General features: G+C 38.9%; 33 non-coding genes and 1 pseudogene across 33 annotated transcripts; all 34 read right to left on the reverse strand.

Moving 5' to 3' along the window:
- Positions 1 to 181: 181 nt before the first annotated feature.
- On the reverse strand, positions 182 to 252 carry Trnag-gcc. The gene has a single exon. It is a non-coding gene; the product is annotated as a tRNA-Gly (tRNA).
- A 67-nt stretch (positions 253 to 319) lies between these two features.
- On the reverse strand, positions 320 to 390 carry Trnag-gcc. The gene has a single exon. It is a non-coding gene; the product is annotated as a tRNA-Gly (tRNA).
- A 122-nt stretch (positions 391 to 512) lies between these two features.
- On the reverse strand, positions 513 to 583 carry Trnag-gcc. Its single transcript has one exon. It is a non-coding gene; the product is annotated as a tRNA-Gly (tRNA).
- Positions 584 to 804: 221 nt separating this feature from the next.
- Positions 805 to 875, reverse strand: Trnag-gcc. Its single transcript has one exon. It is a non-coding gene; the product is annotated as a tRNA-Gly (tRNA).
- Positions 876 to 942: 67 nt separating this feature from the next.
- Positions 943 to 1,013, reverse strand: Trnag-gcc. Its single transcript has one exon. It is a non-coding gene; the product is annotated as a tRNA-Gly (tRNA).
- A 67-nt stretch (positions 1,014 to 1,080) lies between these two features.
- Positions 1,081 to 1,151, reverse strand: Trnag-gcc. The gene has a single exon. It is a non-coding gene; the product is annotated as a tRNA-Gly (tRNA).
- A 202-nt stretch (positions 1,152 to 1,353) lies between these two features.
- Trnag-gcc lies at positions 1,354 to 1,424 on the reverse strand. Its single transcript has one exon. It is a non-coding gene; the product is annotated as a tRNA-Gly (tRNA).
- Positions 1,425 to 1,673: 249 nt separating this feature from the next.
- Positions 1,674 to 1,744, reverse strand: Trnag-gcc. Its single transcript has one exon. It is a non-coding gene; the product is annotated as a tRNA-Gly (tRNA).
- A 67-nt stretch (positions 1,745 to 1,811) lies between these two features.
- Positions 1,812 to 1,882, reverse strand: Trnag-gcc. The gene has a single exon. It is a non-coding gene; the product is annotated as a tRNA-Gly (tRNA).
- A 67-nt stretch (positions 1,883 to 1,949) lies between these two features.
- Positions 1,950 to 2,020, reverse strand: Trnag-gcc. Its single transcript has one exon. It is a non-coding gene; the product is annotated as a tRNA-Gly (tRNA).
- A 67-nt stretch (positions 2,021 to 2,087) lies between these two features.
- Positions 2,088 to 2,158, reverse strand: Trnag-gcc. The gene has a single exon. It is a non-coding gene; the product is annotated as a tRNA-Gly (tRNA).
- A 67-nt stretch (positions 2,159 to 2,225) lies between these two features.
- Trnag-gcc lies at positions 2,226 to 2,296 on the reverse strand. The gene has a single exon. It is a non-coding gene; the product is annotated as a tRNA-Gly (tRNA).
- Positions 2,297 to 2,545: 249 nt separating this feature from the next.
- On the reverse strand, positions 2,546 to 2,616 carry Trnag-gcc. The gene has a single exon. It is a non-coding gene; the product is annotated as a tRNA-Gly (tRNA).
- A 67-nt stretch (positions 2,617 to 2,683) lies between these two features.
- On the reverse strand, positions 2,684 to 2,754 carry Trnag-gcc. The gene has a single exon. It is a non-coding gene; the product is annotated as a tRNA-Gly (tRNA).
- Positions 2,755 to 3,122: 368 nt separating this feature from the next.
- On the reverse strand, positions 3,123 to 3,193 carry Trnag-gcc. The gene has a single exon. It is a non-coding gene; the product is annotated as a tRNA-Gly (tRNA).
- A 67-nt stretch (positions 3,194 to 3,260) lies between these two features.
- Trnag-gcc lies at positions 3,261 to 3,331 on the reverse strand. The gene has a single exon. It is a non-coding gene; the product is annotated as a tRNA-Gly (tRNA).
- Positions 3,332 to 3,398: 67 nt separating this feature from the next.
- On the reverse strand, positions 3,399 to 3,469 carry Trnag-gcc. Its single transcript has one exon. It is a non-coding gene; the product is annotated as a tRNA-Gly (tRNA).
- Positions 3,470 to 3,580: 111 nt separating this feature from the next.
- On the reverse strand, positions 3,581 to 3,651 carry Trnac-gca. The gene has a single exon. It is a non-coding gene; the product is annotated as a tRNA-Cys (tRNA).
- A 67-nt stretch (positions 3,652 to 3,718) lies between these two features.
- Positions 3,719 to 3,789, reverse strand: Trnag-gcc. The gene has a single exon. It is a non-coding gene; the product is annotated as a tRNA-Gly (tRNA).
- A 403-nt stretch (positions 3,790 to 4,192) lies between these two features.
- Positions 4,193 to 4,263, reverse strand: Trnag-gcc. Its single transcript has one exon. It is a non-coding gene; the product is annotated as a tRNA-Gly (tRNA).
- Positions 4,264 to 4,985: 722 nt separating this feature from the next.
- Trnag-gcc lies at positions 4,986 to 5,056 on the reverse strand. The gene has a single exon. It is a non-coding gene; the product is annotated as a tRNA-Gly (tRNA).
- Positions 5,057 to 5,123: 67 nt separating this feature from the next.
- Positions 5,124 to 5,194, reverse strand: Trnag-gcc. Its single transcript has one exon. It is a non-coding gene; the product is annotated as a tRNA-Gly (tRNA).
- A 67-nt stretch (positions 5,195 to 5,261) lies between these two features.
- Positions 5,262 to 5,332, reverse strand: Trnag-gcc. Its single transcript has one exon. It is a non-coding gene; the product is annotated as a tRNA-Gly (tRNA).
- A 67-nt stretch (positions 5,333 to 5,399) lies between these two features.
- Trnag-gcc lies at positions 5,400 to 5,470 on the reverse strand. Its single transcript has one exon. It is a non-coding gene; the product is annotated as a tRNA-Gly (tRNA).
- A 67-nt stretch (positions 5,471 to 5,537) lies between these two features.
- On the reverse strand, positions 5,538 to 5,608 carry Trnag-gcc. Its single transcript has one exon. It is a non-coding gene; the product is annotated as a tRNA-Gly (tRNA).
- Positions 5,609 to 5,675: 67 nt separating this feature from the next.
- Trnag-acc lies at positions 5,676 to 5,746 on the reverse strand. Its single transcript has one exon. It is a non-coding gene; the product is annotated as a tRNA-Gly (tRNA).
- A 67-nt stretch (positions 5,747 to 5,813) lies between these two features.
- On the reverse strand, positions 5,814 to 5,884 carry Trnag-gcc. Its single transcript has one exon. It is a non-coding gene; the product is annotated as a tRNA-Gly (tRNA).
- Positions 5,885 to 5,951: 67 nt separating this feature from the next.
- On the reverse strand, positions 5,952 to 6,022 carry Trnag-gcc. Its single transcript has one exon. It is a non-coding gene; the product is annotated as a tRNA-Gly (tRNA).
- A 403-nt stretch (positions 6,023 to 6,425) lies between these two features.
- Trnag-gcc lies at positions 6,426 to 6,496 on the reverse strand. Its single transcript has one exon. It is a non-coding gene; the product is annotated as a tRNA-Gly (tRNA).
- Positions 6,497 to 6,563: 67 nt separating this feature from the next.
- On the reverse strand, positions 6,564 to 6,634 carry Trnag-gcc. The gene has a single exon. It is a non-coding gene; the product is annotated as a tRNA-Gly (tRNA).
- Positions 6,635 to 6,745: 111 nt separating this feature from the next.
- Trnac-gca lies at positions 6,746 to 6,816 on the reverse strand. The gene has a single exon. It is a non-coding gene; the product is annotated as a tRNA-Cys (tRNA).
- Positions 6,817 to 6,883: 67 nt separating this feature from the next.
- Positions 6,884 to 6,954, reverse strand: Trnag-gcc. The gene has a single exon. It is a non-coding gene; the product is annotated as a tRNA-Gly (tRNA).
- A 1,812-nt stretch (positions 6,955 to 8,766) lies between these two features.
- On the reverse strand, positions 8,767 to 8,840 carry Trnat-agu. The gene has a single exon. It is a non-coding gene; the product is annotated as a tRNA-Thr (tRNA).
- Positions 8,841 to 8,982: 142 nt separating this feature from the next.
- Positions 8,983 to 9,132, reverse strand: LOC113389856 (annotated as a pseudogene).
- Positions 9,133 to 13,516: the final 4,384 nt, after the last annotated feature.

Genomic DNA, 13,516 nt, shown 5'->3' on the forward strand with positions numbered 1-13,516 from the left:
TTTTGAGACGTGATTAACAAAATGTTGTTGCATCGTGGCAGCGAGCATTCTACCACTGAACCACCGATGCTCGTTTACGCCTTATAGAGTCCTGTATTTGAATAACCAAGATATTTACCATGTCTTAAGAAGTGATATTTATACGCATAAACTTTTTGAGACGTGATTAACAAAATGTTGTTGCATCGGCCGGGAATCGAACCCGGGCCGCCCGCGTGGCAGGCGAGCATTCTACCACTGAACCACCGATGCTCGTTTAAGTTTGGTAGAGTCCTGTATTTGCACATAACCAAGATATTTATCATTAACAAAAAGTTGCTGCATCGGCCGGGAATCGAACCCGGGCCGCCCGCGTGGCAGGCGAGCATTCTACCACTGAACCACCGATGCTCATTTACGCTTTGTAGAGTCCTGTACATTAATATTATTTGAATAACCAAGATATTTATCATGTTTTAAAAAGTGATAATTATCCCCATGAACTTTTTGAGACGTGATTAACAAAATGCTGCTGCATCGGCCGGGAATCGAACCCGGGCCGCCCGCGTGGCAGGCGAGCATTCAACCACTGAACCACCGATGCTCGTCTAAGGTTTGTAGAGTCCTGTATTTGAATAACCAAGATATTTATCATGTCTTAAAAAGTGATATTTATCCGCATAAACTTTTTGAGACGTGATTAACAAAATATTGTTGCATCGTGGCAGGCGAGCATTCTACCACTGAACCACCGATGCTCGTTAAAGTTTTGTAGAGTCCTGTATTTGCATATAACCAAGATATTTATCATCAACAAAAAGTTGCTGCATCGGCCGGGAATCGAACCCGGGCCGCCCGTGTGGCAGGCGAGCATTCTACCACTGAACCACCAATGCTTGTTTAAGTTTTGTAGAGCCCTGTATTTGCACATAACCAAGATATTTATCATCAACAAAAAGTTGCTGCATCGGCCGGGAATCGAACCCAGGCCGCCCGCGTGGCAGGCGAGCATTCTACCACTGAACCACCAATGCTTGTTTATGTTTTGAAGAGTCCTGTATTTGCACATAACCAAGATATTTATCATCAACAAAAAGTTGCTGCATCGGCCGGGAACCGAACCCGGGCCGCCCGCGTGGCAGGCGAGCATTCTACCACCGAACCACCGATGCTTGTTTAAGTTTTGTAGAGTCCTGTATTTGCACATAACCAAGATATTTATCATCAACAAAAAGTTGCTGCATCGGCCGGGAATCGAACCCGGGCCGCCCGCGTGGCAGGCGAGCATTCTACTGAACCACCGACGCTTGTTTAAGTTTTCTAGAGTCCTGTATTTGCACATAACCCAGATATTTATCATCAACAAAAAGTTGCTGCATCGGCCGGGAATTGAACCCGGGCCGCCCGCGTGGCAGGCGAGCATTCTACCACTGAACCACCGATGCTTGTTTAAGTTCTGTAGAGTCCTGTATTTGCACATAACCAAGATATTTATCATCAACAAAAAGTTGCTGCATCGGCCGGAAATCGAACCCGGGCCGCCCGCGTGGCCGGCGAGCATTCTACCACTGAACCACCGATACTCGTTTCCGCTTTGTAGAGTCCTGTATTTGAATAAACAAGATATTTAACATGTCTTAAAAAGTGATATTTATCCGCATAAACTTTTTGAGACATGATTAACAAAATGTTGTTGCATCGGCCGGGAATCGAACCCGGGCCGCCCGCGTGGCAGCCGAGCATTCTACCACTGAACCACCGATGCTCGTTTAAGTTTTGTAGAGTCCTGTATTTGCACATAACCACGATATTTATCATCAACAAAAAGTTGCCGCATCGGCCGGGAATCGAACCCGGGCCGCCCGCGTGGCAGGCGAGCATTCTACCACTGATCCACCGATGCTTGTTTAATTTTTGTAGAGTCCTGTATTTGCACATAACCAAGATATTTATCAACAACAAAAAGTTGCTGCATCGGCCGGGAATCGAACGCGGGCCGCCCGCGTGGCAGACGAGCATTCTACCACTGAACCACCGATGCTTGTTTAAGTTTTGTAGAGTCCTGTATTTGCACATAACCAAGATATTTATCATCAACAAAAAGTTGCTGCATCGGCCGGGAATCGAACCCAGGCCGCCCGCGTGGCTGGCGAGCATTCTACCACTGAACCACCGATGCTTGTTTAGGTTTTGTAGAGTCCTGTATTTGCACGTAACCAAGATATTTATCATCAACAAAAAGTTGCTGCATCGGCCGGGAATCGAACACGGGCCGGCCACTTGGCAGGCGAGCATTCTACCACTGAACCACCGATGCTCGTTTACGCTTTGTAGAGTCCTGTATTTGAATAACCAAGATATTTATCATGTCTTAAAAAGTGATATTTATTCCCATAAACTTTTTGAGACGTGATTAACAAAATGTTGTTACGTCGGCCGGGAATCGAACCCGGGCCGCCCGCGTGGCAGCCGAGCATTCTACTACTGAACCACCGATGCTCGTTTAAGTTTTGTAGAGTCCTGTATTTGCACATAACCACGATATTTATCATCAACAAAAAGTTGCCGCATCGGCCGGGAATCGAACCCGGGCCGCCCGCGTGGCAGGCGAGCATTCTACCACTGACCCACCGATGCTCGTTTAATTTTTGTAGAGTCCTGTATTTGCACATAACCAAGATATTTATCAACAACAAAAAGTTGCTGCATCGGCCGGGAATCGAACCCGGGCCGCCCGCGTGGCAGGCGAGCATTCTACCACTGAACCACCGATGCTCGTTTACGCTTTGTAGAGTCCTGTATTTGAATAACCAAGATATTCATCACGTCTTAAAAAGTGATATTTATTTGCATAAACTTTTTGAGACGTGATTAACAAAATATTGTTGCATCGTGGCAGGCCAGCATTCTACCACTGAACTACCGATGCTCGTTTAAGTTTTGTAGAGTCCTGTATTTGCACATAACCAAGATATTTATCATCAACAGAAAGTTTCTGCATCGGCCGGGAATTGAACCCGGGCCACCGATGCTCGTTTACGCTTTGTAGAGTCCTGTATTTGAATAACCAAGATATTTATCACGTCTTAAAAAGTGATATTTATCCGCATAAACTTTTTGAGACGTGATTAACAAAATGTTGTTGCATCGGGCGGGAATCGAACACGGGCCGCCCGCGTGGCAGACGAGCATTCTACCACTGAACCACCGATGCTTGTTTAAGTTTTGTAGAGTCCTGTATTTGCACATAACCAAGATATTTATCATCAACAAAAAGTTGCTGCATCGGCCGGGAATCGAACCCAGGCCGCCCGCGTGGCTGGCGAGCATTCTACCACTGAACCACCGATGCTTGTTTAGGTTTTGTAGAGTCCTGTATTTGCACGTAACCAAGATATTTATCATCAACAAAAAGTTGCTGCATCGGCCGGGAATCGAACACGGGCCGCCCGCTTGGCAGGCGAGCATTGTACCACTGAACCACCGATGCTCGTTCACGCTTTGTAGAGTCCTGTATTTAAATAACCAAGATATTTATCATGTTTTAAAAAGTGATATTTATTCCCATAAACTTTTTGAGACGTGATTAACAAAATGTTGTTACGTCGGCCGGGAATCGAACCCGGGCCACCCGCGTTGCAGGCGAGCATTCTACCACTGAACCACCGATGCTAGTTTAAGTTTTGTAGAGTCCTGTATTTGCACATAACCAAGATATTTATCATCAACAAAAAGTGCCTGGATCGGCCGGGAATCGAACCCGGGCCGCCCGCGTGGCAGACGAGCATTCTACCACTGAACCACCGATGCTCACTTACACTTTGTAGAGTCCTGTATTTGAATAACCAAGATATTTATCATGTCTTAAAAAGTGATATTTATCCGCATAAACTTTTTGAGACGTGATTAACAAAATATTGTTGCATCGTGGCAGGCGAGCATTCTACCACTGAACCACCGATGCTCGTTTAAGTTTTGTAGAGTCCTGTATTTGCACAAAACCAAGATATTTATCATCAACAAAAAGTGCCTGGATCGGCCGGGAATCGAACCCGGGCCGCCCGCGTGGCACGCGAGCAATCTACCACTGAACCACCGATGCTCGTTTACGCTTTGTAGAGTCCTGTATTTGAATAACCAAGATATTTATCATGTCTTAAAAAGTGATATTTATCCGCATAAACTTTTTGAGACGTGATTAACAAAATGTTGTTGCATCGGCCGGGAATCGAACCCTGGCCGCCCGCGTGGCAGGCGAGCATTCTACCACTGAACCACCGATGCTTGTTCAAGTTTTGTAGAGTCCTGTATTTGCACATAACCAAGATATTTATCATCAACAAAAAGTTGCTGCATCGGCCGGGAATCGAACCCGGGCCGCCCGCGTGGCAGGCGAGCATTCTACTGAACCACCGATGCTTGTTTAAGTTTTGTAGAGTCCTGTATTTGCACATAACCAAGATATTTATCATCAACAAAAAGTTGCAGCATCGGCCGGGAATTAAACACGGGCCGCCCGCGTGGCTGGCGAGCATTCTACCACTGAACCACCGATGCTCGTTTAAGTTTTGTAGAGTCCTGTATTTGCACATAACCAAGATATTTATCATCAACAGAAAGTTTCTGCATCGGCCGGGAATTGAACCCGGGCCACCGATGCTCGTTTACGCTTTGTAGAGTCCTGTATTTGAATAACCAAGGTATTTATCACGTCTTAAAAAGTGATATTTATCCGCATAAACTTTTTGAGACGTGATTAACAAAATGTTGTTGCATCGGGCGGGGATCGAACCCGGGCCGCCCGAGTGGCAGGCGAGCATTCCACCACTGAATCACCGATGCTCGTTTAAGCTTTGTAGAGTGCTGTATTTGCACATAACCAAGATATTTATCATCAACAAAAAGTTGCTGCTTCCGCCGGGAATTGAACCACCGATGCTCGTTTAAGTTTTGTAGAGTCCTGTATTTGCACATAACCAAGATATTTATCATCAACAAAAAGTGCCTGGATCGGCCGGGAATCGAACCCGGGCCGCCCGCGTGGCAGACGAGCGTTCTACCACTGAACCACCGATGCTCGTTTACGCTTTTTAGAGTCCTGTATTTGCACATAACCAAGATATTTATCATCAACAAAAAGTTGCTGCATCGGCCGGGAATCGAACACGGGCCGCCCGCGTGGCAGACGAGCATTCTACCACTGAACCACCGATGCTCGTTTAAGTTTTGTAGAGTCCTGTATTTGCACATAACCAAGATATTTATCATCAACAAAAAGTTGCTGCATCGGCCGGGAATCGAACACGGGCCGCCCGCGTGGCAGACGAGCATTCTACCACTGAACCACCGATGCTTGTTTAAGTTTTGTAGAGTCCTGTATTTGCACATAACCAAGATATTTATCATCAACAAATAGTTGCTGCATCGGCCGGGAATCGAACCTGGGCCGCCCGCGTGGCAGACGAGCGTTTTACCACTGAACCACCGATGCTCGTTTACGCTATTTAGAGTCCTGTATTTGCACATAACCAAGATATTTATCATCAACAAAAAGTTGCTGCATCGGCCGGGAATCGAACACGGGCCGCCCGCGTGGCAGACGAGCATTCTACCACTGAACCACCGATGCTTGTTTAAGTTTTGTAGAGCCCTGTATTTGCACATAACCAAGATATTTATCATCAACAAAAAGTTGCTGCATCGGCCGGGAATCGAACCCAGGCCGCCCGCGTGGTCGGCGAGCATTCTACCACTGAACCACCGATGCTTGTTTAGGTTTTGTAGAGTCCTGTATTTGCACGTAACCAAGATATTTATCATCAACAAAAAGTTGCTGCATCGGCCGGGAATCGAACACGGGCCGCCCGCGTGGCAGACGAGCATTCTACCACTGAACCACCGATGCTTGTTTAAGTTTTGTAGAGTCCTGTATTTGCACATAACCAAGATATTTATCATCAACAAATAGTTGCTGCATCGGCCGGGAATCGAACCCGGGCCGCCCGCTTGGCAGACGAGCATTCTACCACTGAACCACCGATGCTCACTTACGCTTTGTAGAGTCCTGTATTTGAATATCCAAGATATTTGTCATGTCTTAAAAAGTGATATTTATCCGCATAAACTTTTTGAGACGTGATTAACAAAATATTGTTGCATCGTGGCAGGCGAGCATTCTACCACTGAACCACCGATGCTCGTTTAAGTTTTGTAGAGTCCTGTATTTGCACAAAACCAAGATATTTATCATCAACAAAAAGTGCCTGGATCGGCCGGGAATCAAACCCGGGCCGCCCGCATGGCACGCGAGCGATCTACCACTGAACCACCGATGCTCGTTTACGCTTTGTAGAGTCCTGTATTTGAATAACCAAGATATTAATCATGTCTTAAAAAGTGATATTTATCCGCATAAACTTTTTGAGACGTGATTAACAAAATGTTTTTGCATCGGCCGGGAATCGAAACCGGGCCGCCCGCGTGGCAGGCGAGCATTCTACCACTGAACCACCGATGCTTGTTTAAGTTTTGTAGAGTCCTGTATTTGCACAAAGCCAAGATATTTATCATCAACAAAAAGTGCCTGGATCGGCCGGGAATTGAACCCGGGCCGCCCGCGTGGCAGGCGAGCATTCTACCACTGAACCACCGATGCACGTTTACGCTTTGTAGAGTCCTGTATTTGAATAACCAAGATATTTATCATGTCTTAAAAAGTGATATTTATCCGCATAAACTTTTTGAGACATGATTAACAAAATGTTGTCGCATCGGCCGGGAATCGAACCCGGGCCGCCCGCGTTGCTGGCGAGCATTCTACCACTGAACCACCGATGCTCGTTTAAGTTTTGTAGAGTCCTGTATTTTCACATAACCAAGATATTTATCATCAACAAAAAGTTGCTGCATCGGCCGGGAATCGAACCCGGGCCGCCCGCGTGGCAGGCGAGCATTCTACCACTGAACCACCGATGCTCGTTTACGCCATTACAAATTGAAATAAAATATATTACTGTAGACAGCGAACAATTTACAGACAATCTTAAGGTATATTCCATTTCTAGAAAACTTATTTCAATGTTTATTTATAATAACTAATACTTTTTTGCTAAGATGATTCTAACCATCTTATCATTATCTGTTGCAGATATAGAATACATTTTGGCAATAGCATGTGTTCATTACATACAAATTTTTTTTTTGAAGTTTAATGCGCCTTGTAGATAATTCATGGAAATGGTGGACCAAAAATCATAATTTAAAGAGTAGCGTAGCAAATCTGAGAAAGTTTATAAAATTTTTAATCGTATTAAATTTTGTAAGAAGAAGTATTACCATAGTAGAATTTGGTAAATTGAAATACATTATATCATTGCAGAAAACTATCAAACTTTCCAGACAATTTTAAAGTAGATTCCACTTTTAGATAACTTATTACAACGATTTATTCTAAAACATTAACTCTTTCGACTCGGATGTCGCCGCTCCGGCGGCATAGTCATTTTACCGTTGTTTTACCGTTAAGCTCGGATGCCGCCGCTCCGGCGGCAAATCGTGTCAGCGACGACTCGTCGCGAACTAACCTTATATTTAATTTTTTTTTATTTTTTAAAGATTAGTTTACTAATCTAAAGATTAGTTTACTATTACATTCATTTATTGATTGATTTATTAATTTTAACAAAATTAATTTATTAGCTCATGATCCCCATAATTCTAATAAAGATCTGTGAAGAAATGGTTTTTTAAACAATATAGCATTGAATTTGAGGTTTTGAGTGCAATTTTTTTTAATTTTCAAAATTTTCTATTTTATTATCATAATAACTATATTTAAAAGCAATATAACCACATTTTGAAAAAATCCGATACAAAAAAAAATTCCGAGTTTAGAGATAAGTATAGCACTATAATATTCCGAGTGCAGCGTACCGACTGGCAGTCCGACTCCCGAGTCGAAAGTGTTAAGCAGAGACTGCTAACATACATATATATTTATGATAAAATAACATTGATAATAAATTTTTACTAATTTTAATCAGTATTAGGAATAGGTGGGATAAAATGATAATGCTTAAAATAAGTATTGTGGTATTTTGATTATATATTTAGTAATCACAAGTGCATAGTTATAATTTTTATCAATGACTCGGCGTAAGTAATTACTGCAAAAGTACCAAAGCATTTCAGTGTTTTAACTTTATTATTGTTTTTAAATTGGTCATAAAAATTACCATCAGATATTCGGAGTCCGGTCGTCGTTGCAAATGACCGAAAACCGAGCGGGTCTGAATCATTAAATTCATATCACAAACTCATCATATGGTAACAGTGGATCAGTAATGACCCTACTGATGACAAAGTTTCAAACCTTAGTTTGGCTTGCTTGAGGTTACCTGTTCTAAATTTTGAAGTAAGCTGTAAAGACCCTTAGCGCACTAGCGTCATCTTACCTTAACAAAGTTGAAAGGTGAAGGGCCTCATCTTCAAGGTACGAGGCGACCAAGCGATTGTTGTGAAATCTTCATTAATGTCCAATTTTAAACTTTTGCCTATCTAAAGGTAACTGAAAACCCCGGACTTGACTAAATAAAATATGGTCCATTCACAACTAGTTATTCAAATTTCTAGTTTTTGAATTAATTCGCAGTTTGTAATGTTGTAATATTTTATTGTATTGAATAATTGCAAGTAATTAGTTTCACAACGCAATATATTATATCTCATAACCAATAATAAAAAAAATATCGATAAAAAATCTTAAAATAGCCATCGCAATCGCACGAAAGGCTCCGGCGAGATTCGAACTCGGGATCTCCTGTTTACTAGACAGGCGCTTTAACCAACTAAGCCACGGCGCCGGTGATAGTTAATTGGGGTTACCAAAGTTGTCGCGAATATTTTAAGAAATATTGACAAAAAAGCCCCTTTTTATGATGAGACACATACTATATGAATACGATAAGATGTATTTTCATTATATTGAAATTTGACAGTTTATTACCGGGACAGCGCGTACGCAGTCCCGACTACCAAAAATTGCGCGCCCGAGTTATCCACATTAAGGACAATCGCAGGGGTCATTCCAACCGAGGTGCAATGGAAGGGCCTCGCCCTGGGGGAACCGCCTTATTGATCACGCCAGGTAAGTATGCCTAAGGGTCTCAAGAGGTGAGCTAAGCCTAAACTAATCTATATTTTTGGTGAGCTAAGCCTAAACTATTCTATATTTTAGATAAGGGAATACTCTGTAGCGCCACATAGTGGCAGGTATTCTGCGCCGAAACGTCTATATCCATTTCATCATATTCACGTATATGATGATATTTAATTCTAATTATAAATGTGAAGTTTAAACTAATTGTTTTTTGCTTTTTGTATTTACAAAATACATAAATTAAAACTAACATTAAAAGAGTAGCATTTAGGCTTAAGGCAAGTTGCATGAATTTCTCAAAATGCGTAAGAATTGACATAATCAATCGAAATTGAAATTTAGATATTTAGATAAAATTTTCAACTGTTTATTTCAAAAATAAAGTTATTGCTGATAATTAATTCTAAACATAGCGATTTCGAATAAACACATTTAAATTACCTGTAGTTTTATTAATTATATCGCACAAACACGTGCTAGTATGCCTTAAAATTGTAGCTTATTGTTTAAATTTTAATGAATTGATAATATTTGACCCATCACATCACATAAGCAACTTTTGACACAAATTTTGACTATAATATTTTCTAAAACCATGATGAATTTTCAACATTAAACTATTTGTTGTAAGGCTGTAACATTTTAGTATGCTTCATAAGACCATGATATCTATTGCCATAAACAGGTTCATAAAAATTGGCAAATTTTATTTTCAACAGTTAATTTCAAGAAAACAGCCCGGTATATTCTTACCTTACTTAAACTAATCAGTACCATACCCAACCAATATTTTTCGAACAATAATTTTTTAAGATCGATTCAGGATTGTGAGCCTAAACGTGGACAATTTTTTCACTTTTCTGCTATTTAAAAAGAAACTGCAGCCGATCGTCGCACGAAACTGAGAAAAGATAATCTACATTGAAATACATCGATTGGTTTTTAAATTTTTGAAATCGATTAAAATTCTAATTTTGACAAACGCCCAAAAAACGATACTAGTTTTTGTAAACTTGGACGAATTTTCAAAATTAAACGACTTGTTGTATGGCCGTAATATTTTAGTGTAATCTATAAATACTATTGTATCTACCGTCGAAAAAAAATCTTAAAAATCGTCGAAAAAATCTTTTGACACTTTATTACGAGAAAACGATATTTATCATCAACAAAAAGTTGATGAAACTCTGAACCACCGATGCTCTTTTATGCTTTGTAGAGTCCTGTATTTGAATAACCAAGATATTTATAACGTCTTAAAAAGTGATATTTATCCGCATAAATTTTTGAGACGTGATTAACAAAACTCCGTTCGCACGCGTGGCAGGCGAGCATTCTACCTCCATCATCAACCGTCGAAGGAGTCGCACGTGTTTTTTCACTTTCGATAAATTGTAACAGAAGTACATTAACCTAAATTTTATTCAAAAATTAATACCTGACCCATATTAGCGCCTACTTTACTGTTTAAAAGAAATAAGTTTACCTGTTATATCGTTACGCCATTGCCCGCTTTTGCAAAGTAAAGAAGTAAATACTAAGTTACAGAACAAAATACCTGGAATTATAAAGAAACCCCTCTGGAACATCAAGATGGTTATTACAAGATCAAATTTGGTAAGTCAATCCAATATTATTACCGTAACGAACAATTCTTTGATTTTAGATAGCATTTGCTTGTATTGATTGTTCAAATTATCGCGATATTATTAACACGCTTAATTCAATTATTAATGAAAAAGATAAAACCATTACTAGATTAACTGAAGAATTGTCCCTGGCCAATTCCAAGTTGATCAGTATTAGTTTCGATTCAGTAGTAATCTCTCCTAAACTTGGTGTTATTTCTCGCAAAGATACAAAATTATCAACTACTGCTTCTATAGTTACTTCTAAACCAAAGGTTTTACTTTTAACTGATAGTCATTGCAGAACATGGTCCGAGTTCCTATTTCATTTGATGGGTCCCAACGTTAGTGTTTTTGGCAAGGTAATGCCGGGAGCAGGGATGTCCAATGTTGTTTCTGGAATTGCAGATGCCGTTGTTTATTTTGGTAAACGGGATCATGTGGTCATTATGGCTGGGACAAACGACTCAAATTCTGATTATGCTATTCAAGATGCGTTGGAATTTGCTCGTCGTTCTTGTAGGAGAACAAATCTTTGTTTTGTCACAATCCCTTATCGTTATGACTATCATGACCTAAACCCCAGAATTTTCAGCATTAATCGTTGCATCTTTCGCGATTACGATAATGGTAAATATAGTAACGTCCATGTCTTTGATATCAACAGATATGTTAATAAACTTGACTGCACTCGTTATGGTCTTCATTTTTTACTGAAGACAAAGTTAAAACTTTGTCGTTATCTTGTAAGGAAAGTTTTTTCTCCGCCGATTTCAAATTCTATTAAATCTAGTTCCTTTCGGCCCAGAGTCTGAAACTCTCGTATTTTTTCAAATATTCAGAACTTACCAAATAAAATAAATAAAATCGAATTAGCTCTGAATAAGTACAAACCATATTTTTTATGTTTAGCAGAGCATTGGCTAACAGATACTCAATTAAATTTAATTAAAATTAAAAATTATTCCTTATGTTCTTTTTTCTCTCGTAGCAACTTTAAACACAGGGGTGTTTGCATATTTTCCTCAAACAAAATTAAATGTAAAAATATTATTACCGGTATTTCACAAATAGAAAAGGTATTTGAATTTTGTGCAATTGAAGCAATTATTTCCAAACGGATTTATTGCGATGTTTGTGTCTATAGAGCGCCTGATCGAAATGTGAATAAATTTACAAGTCTTCTTTATGATTTAATAGAAAACCTTTTTAATAAATATGACTCAATGTGGAGATTTTAATATACATTTCGATAAAGCTTTTTAATAAATATGACTCAATGTGGAGATTTTAATATACATTTCGATAAAGCTTCTAAGCCATGTGAAAATCTTCTACAAAGTGTGAAATCATTGAAATCCTTTGATATGAATCCCATGATTAAAAAACCAACTAAAATTACAAACTCTTCTGCAACTTGTATTGACAATTTTTTCACAAATTTATCTAACGTTGAATCTTTCGTTATAAACACTAGACTCTCTAACCATTACGGCATTATTCTTAATATCCCAAACAATATAGAATCATCAAAAGGTACCTTTAAATACAAACGAAAATTTAACGATATGAATAAACTAAAATTTAGAACACTTTCAGAGCAAGAATCATTATTAGCATTGGATCAAAATATTACGTTTGAGGTATTTATTATTTCTTTTTTGTCTAAATTTAATCTCGCATTTCCAATATTAAAGTCTAAGAGTTCTTTAAGCAAAGATCTGCGCACTTGGTCCACCAAAGGGTTAAATATCTCTTATAATAAGTTACTGCAATTAGAAGGAATATCCAAAAACAATAACGACTTATGATTAATAATATTTAATAACTTATGTAAAATTGCTAAAATTATGTATAATGACAATATTATTACGAAATCTAGCAAAACATAAAAAGTAATGTGGTCTCTCATTAAATCTGAAGTGAATTTAAAATTGTGTTCCTCTGAAATAGATTTTCTAACTATAAATAACGTCAAAATTCAAAACACACAAAAAATTGCAAACTCTTTGAATAATTTTTTTGTTAATGAAGCATTCGATATGACATCAAATATTGTAGTCGACCCAGTTATTTCCAGCGCTTTTTTTCAAAAATCGCCGTAAATTCCAAATCATTATATCTTTACCCTATTTCTAAAACAGAACTCTCTAACGTTATCTTATCTCTCAAAAATACCTACTCTTCTGGTCCTGATGAAATAACTTTGGATATTCTTAAATCATTTTTTCCATTTTTTATTTATAAACTTTCATTATGTTTCAACAATGCTATTAGTGAAGGTTCATATCCTAATCATTTCAAGCATTCAAAAATTAGACCTCTTCATAAAAAAGGTCCTACTGATATTACTAATAATTATAGGCCCATTTCTTTGTTGAACACTTTTAATAAAGTTTTTGAAAAAATATTGTATAACAGACTTAATAACTTCCTGACTTCAAATAACATTCTTTTTAAAAGTCAGCATAGTTTTCGTCAAAACCGCTCAACTTTTCATTCAATTTATACATTGGTTCATAATATCATTAACTCTTTTGAAGAAGGTTCTTATTGCGTGACAGTATTTTGTGATCTTTCTAAGGCTTACGATAGCATTTCCCATGAAATCCTTATTAATAAATTAGAAAAATATGGTGTGCGTGGTTTAACACTTCAACTATTCACATCTTATCTATCTAGCAGAACACAATCAGTTTATCTTGATGATCAAGATTCCACAGTAATATCTAATAAGTTAAATATAAACTCG

Source organism: Ctenocephalides felis, unplaced genomic scaffold (assembly GCF_003426905.1).
Source record: "Ctenocephalides felis isolate EL2017-DRISC unplaced genomic scaffold, ASM342690v1 CF-g0.4_SCAFFOLD_03573, whole genome shotgun sequence".
NCBI classification, from domain to species: domain Eukaryota; kingdom Metazoa; phylum Arthropoda; class Insecta; order Siphonaptera; family Pulicidae; genus Ctenocephalides; species Ctenocephalides felis.